The sequence below is a fragment of the Ornithorhynchus anatinus genome, chromosome 7 (assembly GCF_004115215.2).
Source record: "Ornithorhynchus anatinus isolate Pmale09 chromosome 7, mOrnAna1.pri.v4, whole genome shotgun sequence".
NCBI lineage: Eukaryota > Metazoa > Chordata > Mammalia > Monotremata > Ornithorhynchidae > Ornithorhynchus > Ornithorhynchus anatinus.
In genome coordinates this window covers 58,956,670-58,968,695 of record NC_041734.1, presented here as the reverse complement: position 1 = coordinate 58,968,695, position 12,026 = coordinate 58,956,670, and the positions used below count along the sequence as shown (strand labels likewise).

Here is a 12,026-nt window from a genome sequence, read left to right as displayed (position 1 = left end):
GGTGGCGGAGCTGGGATTAGAACTCAGCTCCTTCTGACTCCCAGGTCCAAGCTCTATCCCATAGGCCATGCTGCACAGTCTAAGGGGGAGGGAGAACAGGTATTTCAATTATATGCGTCGCATTTACAAATAAGGAAACGGAGGTCCAGAAAAGTTAAGTCACTTGCCCAAGGTCACAGCACGGGCAAGTGAAAGAGCCAGGATAATAATCATAGTAATAAAATGTTGGTATTTGTTAAGCGCTTACTATGTGCCAAGCACTGTTCCAAGCACTGGGGTAGATACAAGGAAATCAGGTTATCCCACGTAGGGCTCACAGTCTTCATCCCCATTTTACAGATGAGGTAACTGAGGCAGAGAGAAGTGAAGTGACTTGCCCAAGGTCACACAGCTGACAAGTGGTGGATCCGGGATTAGAACCCATGACCTCTGACTCCCAGGCCCGTGCCCTTCCCACTGAGCCACGCTGCTTCTCTAAAGAACCAGGATCCTGGACTCCCAGGCCCGTGCTCTTTCTACCAGGCTACAGTGCTCCTCCAAGAAGAGGGCTAGGAAACCAGGCTCAGAGACCAGGGCACCGGGGGATGGTGGCACAGAGAACCACCCCCAGCACCACATGGGTCCTGTAGGCCTCTTCTGTGCCAGGCTTGGCTAGAGACCACAGAGATCACCCTCATCTGCCCAGGGGACGCAACATCATTCAATCGTATTTATTGGGCGCTTACTAAGTGCAGAGCACTGTACTAATCACTAGGTCCTGATGTTGAGGAGGCAGAAGACAGCATCCTTGCCCAGAAGGATCTTAGGGGGAAGGGCTCTTGGCCCTGCCTGTTGTGGGGAGAGCACTGCGGGGCCATTCGCCCGACACCAACCTCCCCTAAAATAAAACAGAAGAGAAAACCCCCACTGGAGCAGGCAGGAGAGAACTCGGCCACATCAGGCCTTGGGTTTCCTTCTCCTCCGCTCCAAAGTGGTTTTTAAATAGCTCAATTATCAGCTCAGCTTCAGAGAACCTTCCACAGTGCTGTATGGTTTCTAAGTAACACTCGCAGGTCTCCGATTCTGGGGCAAAACCACCCTTCCCGGCTCCAGGCAATCTGCAGTCTGGGCATGTGGGCAGAAGGAAGCTAGCGGTTGCCTGGTGCAGACTCAGCAGACAGTCAACGAGGAAACTGGTCTATCTTGTCCTCTGCATGGAGGCTCTTTTAATGGTAGGGATTGTCTTGCCTAGACTCAATCATCATCATCATCATCATCATCATATCAATTATAATAATAGAGCCCCAACCCAGGAAGCCCTGTCTTTAAGGCGAAAACAATTGAGACAATAGCTTGAGAAAAGTGAGGCAGCAGCCTGGGTAATCCAAGCCAGAAAACTCCATTTTATCCCTTCTTCCAGAACCCATTGTAGTCTCGGGGGAGGGCTGCCCTTAATAAGGAAAGAGTATTTTAACTGCAAAAATTCCTATCTAAAACACCCCTCATTGGCTCCTAGCCTTGTGGCTTCCAGCCTCACTAAAATATGACACTCCCGGGCTGCTTAATTCAGCAAGACATCACCACATCATCATGATTATTATTACCATCATCATCATTATTTATGGTATTTATTAAGCGCTTACTATGTCAGCCCATTGTTGGGTAGGGACTGTGTCTATCTGTTGCCTAATTGTACTCTCCAAGCACACAGTAAGCGCTCAATAAATACGACAGTGAATGAATGTGTCAAGCACTGTTCTAAGTGCTAGGGTAGATCGCGTTAATCAGGGAGAACCCAGTCCCTATCCCACCTGGGGCTCACAGTCTCAATAGGGAGGAGAACAGGTTTTGAATCCTCACTTTACAGTTGAGCAAATGGAGGCACAGAGGAAGTGCAGTGACTTGCCCAAGGTCACACAGCAGGCAGTGGCAGAGCCAGGATTAGAACTCAGGTCGTCTGACTCCCAGGCTTGTGCCCTTTCCACCAGGCCACGCTGCTTCCTACGGCCTATTTTCTGTGGGAGTGCCCATCACCCATGTTGTCGCTGCTGCCGTACATGCTCACAAGATACTTCCCGGAGACGTTTTCAGGAGGGGAGCTCTTGTCCTCTCCCCTCCTCCAGCCCCAGATCTCTTCAGAGTCGCCTCAGCCTCCTGTTGCTCCTTCCCTTAAATCGTGGTCACACCTCTCTCCTTCCCACCCCCGACTCACCCTGACTCATCACACACCCCCTAAACACATACACCTTCCCAATCACGTCATCTAATCAGTCACCTCAGCACTCACAGATTTATCTACTTGCGATTTCTTTATTGACTTGGTTTTTTTTCTGTTGTTTACATCTATATGGTACGCTTGAAGAGTTTAGAACTCCAGTCTCCCCGACTAGAGAGCAGGGACCTCAAGGGTCAGCATCGTGACTCCGACTTCCTTGTCGGCACCAAGTTCGGTGCTCGGCCCTCAGTCGGCGTCGATACTGTTTATTCGGATACAAATCCTACTCTTAGCGCCAAGCCTCTCTCTATCTCTCAGCTTCCATCTCCAACCCCTTTCCTGGACTTGCCAGGTAATATGGCTTTTCTACCGTGTATTTAGCACAGTGCTCTGAGCACCGCAGGTGCTCAATAAATACTAGACTGATTGACTGGAGGCCCTAACCTGGCTCACGTCTCTCCCGCCATCCCTTGCCCTTGACAGTTCTTCTCAAGGAGGGAATCCTAGGGCCACGACAGTGAGAACGTGGAGGCATCCTCGCCCTTCAAGGTGTGAAATCCAAGGCCCTCCAATCCCAGTTCCAGACCTCCACCCTCCTCCCCCTTCCCACGACCCAGGGCTGAAAGGTCCTTCTGCGGTCTCCCCCCTCAGGGCTGTGAGGTGTCTGAGGCTACACCAGGCTCTAGGCTATTTTCCAGGCCTTTCATCACTTTTTTTAAATGGTATTGATTTAGCAGCAGTGTGGCCTAGTGGAAAGAGCACGAGTCTGAGAGTCAGAGAACCTGTGTTCCGACCCTGCTCCTCCTCACATCTGCCGTGTGAACTTGCACAAGTCCCTTCACTTATCTGTGCCTCGGTCCCCTGATCCGCAAAATGAGGATTCGATACTTGTTCTCCCCTTCTGCTTAGACTGTGAGCCCCATGTGGGACCTGACTATTTTGCATCTTATTATGTGCCAGGAACTAATCCAAGCCAATCAGATTGGATACAGTCCATGTCCAACATGAGGCTCACAGTCTTAATCTCCATTTTACAGATGAGTTAACTAAGGCACGGAGAGGTGAAGCGACTTGCCCAAGATCACTCAGCAAACAAGTGGCAAAAAGGGCCCTCCTTGGCACGCCCCCCTCCCCCAGTCCCAACCACATGTCCCGACTGCTTGATTCCACCCAGTTCTTCCCACTTCCCCGAGCCCCCTCACCCCCTGCCCCAGATCCTGGGGTTGGGGCTGGATGCCCTTTGGAGAGAACTTGGAAGACCTGTCTCTGCACCAATTTCACCGGCCGGGATGAACGCACACCGACTAGGGGAAATTTCTCCAGATGGAAAAAAAGCCAGCCGCACAGTGGCCGAGAAAGTCAGAGAGTCTGGATTCCGTTCCCCATGGCCCAGCGTTCCTATTGATTGACTGACTGGGGGATGGAAACAGAGACCTGGATGAACCAATGACCCACCAGGACCAAGGAGAGTCAGCCCAGGGTCTGCTAAAAGTTTTGCTGGTGGTTTGGGAGGAGGAAGCAGACGATCAGTAGCAGCTTCCGTCCCACCCCCACCACCCAAGATCCAAACACATCCCCAACTCGCCCCCACAGAGGCATCCCAAGGCCCAGCTTCCTTAGCAGCGCCAGGTCTTCCCCGACCCAGCCAGCCCTTAAATGCCTCCGTTTCTGGATCGGAGCACAACCCCATGGGTCCTCAGCATCTTATTACATTGTAACATTCCCCCCTTTCCCTGCAAACCTTCCCAGGATCCCAGGCCTATGAATCCCACGGAGAAAGAGGGGAAAGAGTTCTCTAATGGATTCTCAGGCTCCCTGTTTTCTATGATGGCACAAATGTCTGGCATCTTTCTGGACCTCCTCTGGCCCTCTTTACTGACCTCCCCTCCCTTCTCCCCCTGCCTCCATGGACTCAGTGCACATACACACACGCACACTCTCTCTCTCCTTATCTCTCTCTCAGCAAGCATGGCAGCCTCAGCTCCTTTCCCCACTGACATCTCCGGTTCCCACAGCACCCAGGCAGCGCTCAACCAAAGTGCCTGTTCCACTCGACTACTCCCGGTTTCTCAGTCTCCTTGACCGGTGTTCTCGAATCTCTCACCGGCGGCAGTGATGGGGATGGGGGGGAGGGGGAGGCGGGGGCCTTGTCAGGCTCGCCGGAGTGGAGACCACCCCTCCCCTTTCCCCTTCCCAAATTCTGGGGCAATCTAGACACTCCCCCCAGAGCCAGGCCCCATCGCTGGGTCTTCCATCCGCACCCCCGCAGGTCTCCTTGGCCTCAGTGCTCACTCGGCCCATCTGAAGGCAGCTCTGCCCCTGCCGCCCGGCAGCTAATTATAGGTCAGTGAGTCGCCAGGCCAGGGAGAGGGACAGATGGTGGCTGTGTGTGGTTGTGCCACTCACACCATCCCTCCCCCACCCCCACTCAGGTGCTGAAGGCAGGACCCCGATGACGGCAGCTCCCCCTCACCGACACCCCACCGCAGGTCCCACATCGCTCCGTTTCCGTGGAGACAGACTCTGGTCAAACCAGAGCAGTAGGCCTTCAGCCCCAGTCTCCGAAGGACCCAGGCTCCTGGGTAACGAGGACGGAGGCTGCCTCAAGCCACCTTACGAGTCACGGGCTTATAGGGTGGCCCATCCCACCGCCAACCTGGCCCTCCTCAAACCTACCACAGTCCCGGGGCAAATTCCACAAATTGCCCCAACTCACCTCACTGCATATCAGCAAACTAGCCACCAAGCACAGGCCCCAGGTGCCTTGACTCCCAGCATTCTACCCAACTCTCCACAGATAGCATCAGAAAGGCTGATGACATCCAACTGGTCTTGACATTATTAAGCAACACAATCCTTAATTCCAGTGAAAAAGAATTCACTTCATTTCATTCATTCATTCAACAGTATTTATTGAGCGCTTACTATGTGCAGAGCACTGTACTAAGCGCTTGGAATGTACAATTCGGCAACAGATAGAGACAATCCCTGTCCAATGACGGGTTCACAGTCTAAACGGGGGAAACTTCCAACCTCGCTGTTCTTCCAAAGGTGCCGTGTCCATTTCTGGGTTAAATATCCCTTCCTCTTGTTCACCCTCTCTTTCCTCTATGCCCCCACATACCTGGGAAGCTCCCGCCTGAAGGACAGTGCTCTAGCCAAGTGCTTGGCAAGCAGCACTAGGAGGAGGAGGTAGGGTAGGGGGAATAGCATGGCCTCTTGGGAAGAGCCTGGGAGTCGGAGGACCTGGGTTCTAGTCCCGAAGACTCTGTCACTTGCCTCCTGTGTGACCTTGGGAAAATCACTTAACTTCTCTGTGCCTCAGAGTTCTCAACTGTAAAATGGAGATTCAATACCGGCACTCCCTCCATTAGGCTGTGAGCCCCATGTGCGACAGAGACCGTTCTGCCCAATTAACCTGATCTACCCTAGCATTTAGAACAGTGCTTGACACATAGTACGCACTTAACAAACACCATAAATAATAATAACGATTATTATTAGTAGGAGGGATTCGATACCTGCTCTCCCTCCTACTTAGACCGTGAGCCCCACGTGCGACAGGGTCCGTGTCCGATCTGATCATCTCCCATCTGCCCCACCGCTTAGAGCGGCGCTCGACACATAGTAAGCGCTTAACGAGTACCATTTCAAAAAGGAGGAGGTTGGCCGGCCAGGATGCTGTGGAGGTCTGAGGCAGAAGGGGAGATCTAAGGGTTTCTTGTCTTTCTGATCCATCGGGGTGCCAACATACCTGGGGGTCTCTGCCTGTCACCCCAGCCCCGAGAAGCTCCCAGCTCTTCTGCATCCCAAGGTCACACCGGCCCGAGGAGCCCAAGGTTTGAGGTTCCACCCCAAATTCCCCAGGATGCATGCAGGATAGGTACGATGGAAAAGCTGGGGACTCCCTCCCAACACCCACACCATTTTCTGAGCTCGCTCCGGGCAGGGGATTAGGGAGGTGCCCCTGAACCTGAACATCTCCACCCGTCCAGGAGGGAGCAGAGAAGAAGAGAGGAGGTGGGAAGATGAGGCAGCCCACCAGACTCTGAAAGGCGACATGCAAAAAAAGGGATAGGGCGGGCAGAGGGGCATGGGGAAGCTCCCCATCCTAGCCACCTCGACCTGCTTGCTCTCAGTGGTATCTTTCCCAAGTGGCTTCCAACACCTTCCCACCTGCTTCCCCGACCCCAACACAACCTCACTCTCTCCTCCCTCACCAAGAAATCACCCCCGGAGGAAAGGCAGAAGGGCAGCCAACCTGGGGGAGCCCCTTTCCCGCACTTCATCCCCTCCGGGGGTGGACCAGGCCTGGAGGGCAGGCAGGACCACCTCCAGGGCACTGGGGGACAAGGGAATGGGGGGGAAGGGGATGCCCCTGGGTCAGACCCCCCAGCTGGCGCGAAAGAGAGAGGGAGGAGACCGACTGATCCAACCCAGAGAGGGGGTTCGAGAGTCCAGCAGCTCTGCCCCCTGCCCAGGAGCTCGAGGAAAGGGATGGAGGGGAGGGGGCTCCCACCAAGGCCGGACGGGTGCGGGGCATCGCCGCCGGGCGGAGGCTGCAGCGGGGGACGGTGCGGGGGCGAGGGGCCGCTCACCTGCCCTCGGATGGCGGGGTCCCGGTGGGCCCCGGCCGCGTCCACGCCGAGCGGCGGAGCGCAGGGTAGCGCGGAGCAGGGCAGCGCGGAGCAGCCGGCTGCGGCGCCGGCTCCGGCCCTCCGCCCCCTGCCGCCGCGGGCATTAGCATCGCCCGGCCTCCAGGGGGCGCGGTCTCACGCGGTCCCGCCCCCAAAGGGGGGGTGTGCAGATCCGAAGCCGCGCCCACAAAGGGGCGTGTCATCGCGTAGGCCACGCCCCCTATGTCCCGCGGGGGGGGGGCCTCAGCCCTACCACGTGACGAGGAGGCCGAGGCGGCCGGCGCCATCTTGGTGTGACAAGAGAGGGCTGCCAAGGCCCTGCTTCCCTCATGGCCACCAGGCCCTGCCCTTCCTCTCCCCTCCCTTTATCCCCCACCTTAATGGCTTCCCCACCGAGGGACACACCTCTCCCCCGACCACTGTACCTGTTTTTTGTTTTTTTTAAATCCTTGCCCCCAAGTGGAGTGGCCTGTGATGGGGTCTTCTCCCCATGTCGTCCCCTTGACAGCAGGCCCGGCCTCCCTCTGATACGGGGATGGCGACCAGCCAATTCAGAGGCGCAGCCTGGCCTGGTGGCAAGAGCACAGGCTTGGGAGTCAGAGATAGTGGGTTCTGCTCCCCGTTTCGCCACTTCTCTCAACTCAGTGGAAAGAGCCCGGGTTTGAGAGTCAGAGGTCATGGGTTTGAATCCCGGCTCCACCACTGGTCAGCTGTGTGACTGGGGGCAAGTCACTTAACTTCTCTGTGCCTCAGTTCCCTCATCTGTAAAATGGGGATGAAGACTGTGAGCCTCACGTGGCACAGCCTGATGACCCTGTATCTGCCCCAGCGCTTAGAACAGTGCTCTGCACATAGTAAGCGCTTAACAAATACCAACATTATTCTCTGCCGTGTGACCTTGGGGAAGTCACTTCTCTGGGCCTCAGTTACCTCATCTGTAAAATGGGGCTTGAGACTGTGAGCCCCATTACTTTCAATCTGATTACCTTGTATTTACCCCCAGCGCTTAGAACAGTGCTTGGCACATAGTAAGCGCTTAACAAATACCATAATAATAATTATCCCGGCTCCGCCACTGGTGAGCTGTGTGACTTTGGGCCAGTCACTTCACTGTGCCTCAGTTACCTCATCTGTAAAATGGAGATTAAGACTGTGAGCCCCGCGTGGGACAACCCGATTACCTTGTATTTACCCCCAGCGCTTAGAACAGTGCTTGGCACATAGTAAGCGCTTAACAAATACCATAATAATAATAATTATCCCAGCTCCGCCACTGGTGAGCTGTGTGATTTGGGGCCAGTCACTTCACTGTGCCTCAGTTATCTGTAAAATGGGGATTAAGACTGTAAACCCCGCGTGGGAAAACCCGATTACCTTGTATTACCCCCAGCACTTAGACCAGTGCTTGGGACATAGTAAGCGCTTAACAAGTATCATAATAATTATCCCGGCTCCGCCACTGGTGAGCTGTGTGACTTTGGGCCAGTCACTTCACTGTGCCTCAGTTACCTCATCTGTAAAATGGGGATTAAGACTGTGAGCCCCGTGTGGGACCTGATTACCTTGTATCTACCCCAGTGCTTAGAACAGTGCTTGGCACATAGTAAGTGCTTAACAAATATCATTATTTTATTTGATATCCAGTGTTTTTAATTTGATCACAGCCTCCCTCGGCCACGGGTCCTGCTGTTGCATTCTGTGGATAACAGTAATGATGGTATTTGTGAAGCACTCGCTATGTGCCCAGCGGGGGGAGATACAAGGTAATCAGGTGGTCTCACGTGGGGCTCACAGTCTTAATCACCATTTTATAGAGGTCACTGAGGCCCAGAGAAGTGAAGTGACTTGCCCAAGGTCACACAGCTGACAAGTGGCAGAGCCGGGAGTAGAACCCACGACCTCTGATTCCCAAGCCCGGGCTCTTTCCGCTAAGCCACCCTGCATCTCTCAGAAGATCCTTCCCCCATCTGATAAGCGTATGGCGACCAGCCAGGTTTCTAGCCAGTATTTTTCATTTGATCACAGCCTCCCTCTGCCACGGATCCTACTGTTGTATTCTGCGGATCACGTCCCTGTGCAGAGGAGCCCGGGAAGGGAGTGGAACGGCTATGGAGCATGGGGAGTCGGGGGTATTTCCCCCTTCCCACCATAAAACTCAAAGTTCAGGTGAACCTGATGTAATTGTGCAAAATGACTTGGGTCATTACATCATGTGTCCAAAGCAACGGTGACCACACATGCAGCCCTGCCCATTAGCCTCAAGGTGCAGCAGTGGTCACCCTAAATCAGGCTGTTTTAGGGCTTTTTATTTCTAATCTAATGCAGAGAACTACCCTCCCCGGATTTCAGTCACCACTGAAACTGCAACTACGTGCCAGGCACTGTACTAAGTGCTGAGGCCTATATACATCAATCCGTTTGGACACAGTCCATCTCTCACATGGGGCTCAGTTTTAATCCCCATTTTACAGATGAGGTAACTAAGGCAGAGAGAAGTGAAGGCACTTGCCCGGCATCACATAGCAGACAAGTGGCCGAGTCGGCATTAGAACCCAGGTCCTTCTGACTTCCAGGCCCACGCTCTAGCCAAGTCACACGAGTCTGCTGTTTCTGAAGCTACCCCCAATTCGGTTTTGTAACTTCTCTTTTACAGATGGGGAAGCACATCCAGAGACATCGTACAGCCTGGAAAACCAGGGTTGCACAACCTCCTTCCCAGCATCTGGAGCTTCAATTAGGGACTCAGCTAAGTGACCTCCCTTCATCCTTCCCTCCCTTGGAGTGGGTAAGTATCAAATTTATCACAGCAAAATGTGCCTGCTGGAAATACATTCTAGAGATTCATAATGGATTAGGAGGAAAATTAGAAAATGCAAAGTGAAAGGTAAAGGATGTTAGGTGGTCCCTCCCTGATACTTAGGATGGCGGTCAAGGAGGGCAACCATCGCGAAGTTCCTTTGAACATCTTGTTGCCTCTGCCCAGGACAAAATCTTGGATTGAGGCTCGATGGACCTTTAGATTGACCCAGTAATGGCCCTACTTCCTCTCTTTATGAAAAGAGTGGTCACATGGTAATGTACAAAATGAGCAGACTTGAGTCATCGCCCATACCGAAATTCCTGACTGCCAGAAGGGCTTTGGCAAGACACCTTCCCTGATTTACTACTGTTACCTTCTTTACATCAGCAATAGATCCTCTTTCTGATCTGGTTGTGACCCTCCACTGTGCTTATAAAAATCCATTAAGAGCACCTAACATCTTTATAGAAGTGCCAAGTATATTTTTATAGATGCAATGTGTACATATATGTGTGTGTGTGTATATATATATCACGTTTTATTTCAGTAGCCCACACTGTCGGTATAGCAGCAGAATGGTGGTATTACAGTCATTTCCCTTCTCTACTCTTCTTTCTCCAAAAATGTTTCTTTAAGGTTGAGCCGCCGCATGTTTTGGAAGGAGTTAGGGGGAGGTGATGCTGAATAGCTCTCCAGTTTTCGAGTCACAAAATAACTATCTACTAACTGTGGCCAAAGGTGTAAAATGTAATCTTTTCATCTCCTTCGTTTGCCAAGGAATTTTTAGTCAGAAAACTTACGGGTAGGCAAGTGAACGAGATGCCTTGAGTACAGTCACCAGAAATTGGGCCCGTCGAATTCAGCTTCAATCACTGCCAGGGAAGTGCAGCATCTTACTGGAGAAAAAACCCAGAGGCTTTTGAGCCCATTCACTATTCCCAGGAACGTGAGGTCTAGAAACATAAGCTAGGACGGGCAGTGTCTGAGGCCAAAGGAGCCTCGGGGCACGGGCACCGAAGCTAGAGACGTGATGTCTTTTTCCAGTCTGGAAAATGAGCGGTAAATTCTCCAAGGCGAACGGTGGGGCCAGACCTGGCTTTTCCAGATTATTCCCGCCCGCTTGCCAACCCCTCGGCAGAATCCACGACCCACTCCTCCCCGTCCTTGTAATTGCTTTTTCCGTTCACATCGCTATTCTGTATCATCTCCCGTGGTAGACTGTAGGACCGAATCCGGGGCTTAAAAGTCACACTCCCCAAGTGCCTAGTCACCCATCTGCCGGACACTGATACTGGGTCCTGAGTGGCACTCAGCTTTTGTATCACGGAGAGAAACCAATTGAACAAGTAGAGCAGAAGTGGGGAGGGCAAATCAGTCACTCCACCCCTCCCCCGCACCATTTACCAGTCAAGCTACTCAAATCATCTCCAAAAAGCAAACAGGGCAGACCTCCGATAACAATAATAACAATAACTGCGGTATTTGTTAAGCGCTTTCTATGTGCCAGGCACTGTAGTAAGCGCTGGGGTGAATAGGGAAACAGCGTGGCTCAGTGTAAAGAGCAGGGGCTTGGGAGTCAGAGGTCATCTGTTGCCAAATTGTACATTCCAAGCGCTTAGTACAATGCTCTGCACATAGTAAGCGCTCAATAAATACTATTGAATGAAATGAGTTCTAATCCCGGCTCCGCCTCCTGTTAACTGTGTGACTTTGGGCAAGTCTCTTCACTTCTCTGGGTCTCAGTTCCCTCATCGTAAAATGGGGATTAAGACTGTGAGCGCCACGGGGGACAACCTGATCACCTTGTATCGCCCCCAGCGCTCAGAACAGTGCTTCGCACATAGTAAGCGCTTTACGAATGCCATCACTATTATTATTATTACCTACTTGGTTGGTCTCAGTCCCTGTCCCACATGAGGCTCAGTCTCAATCCCCCCTTTAATAATAATAATGTTGGTAATTTTTAAGCGCTTACTATGTGCCAAGCACTGTTCTAAGCGCTGGGGGAGATACAGGGTCATCAGGTCGTCCCAAGTGAGGCTCACAGTTAATCCCCATCTTCCAGAAGAGGGAACTGAGGCCCAGAGAAGTGAATTGACTTGCCCAAAGTCACACAGCTGACAGGTGGCGGAGCCGGGATTAGAACCCATGACCCCTGCCTCCTAAGCCCGTGCTCTTTCCACTGAGCCACGCTGCTTCTCTGCAGAAGAGGTAACTTAGGTAAACGACGCAGAGAAGTGAAGTTACTTACCCAAGGTCTCACAGCAGACAAGTGGAGGAGCTGGGATTAGAACTCCCAGGCCCGTGCTCTACCCGCTAGGCCACGCTGCTTCTACAAAAGAAGCATGTCCCAGAAGGGAGTACTTCGGAGAGTCGCCTCGCACCCCTCCCCTCC

The 12,026-nt window shown here is 52.8% G+C and overlaps 1 protein-coding gene across 5 annotated transcripts in view; it reads right to left on the bottom strand.

The window, feature by feature from the left end:
- PPFIA4 (PTPRF interacting protein alpha 4) overlaps positions 1–6,928 on the bottom strand; it is a 57,581-nt gene extending 50,653 nt beyond the window's left edge. For all 5 annotated transcript variants that reach the window (XR_003760953.2, XR_003760954.2, XR_003760956.2 and 2 more), the window contains exon 1: positions 6,793–6,928. The gene's annotated coding sequence lies outside the window, so the exon portion shown is untranslated. The remainder of the gene's footprint in view (positions 1–6,792) is intronic.
- Positions 6,929–12,026: the final 5,098 nt, after the last annotated feature.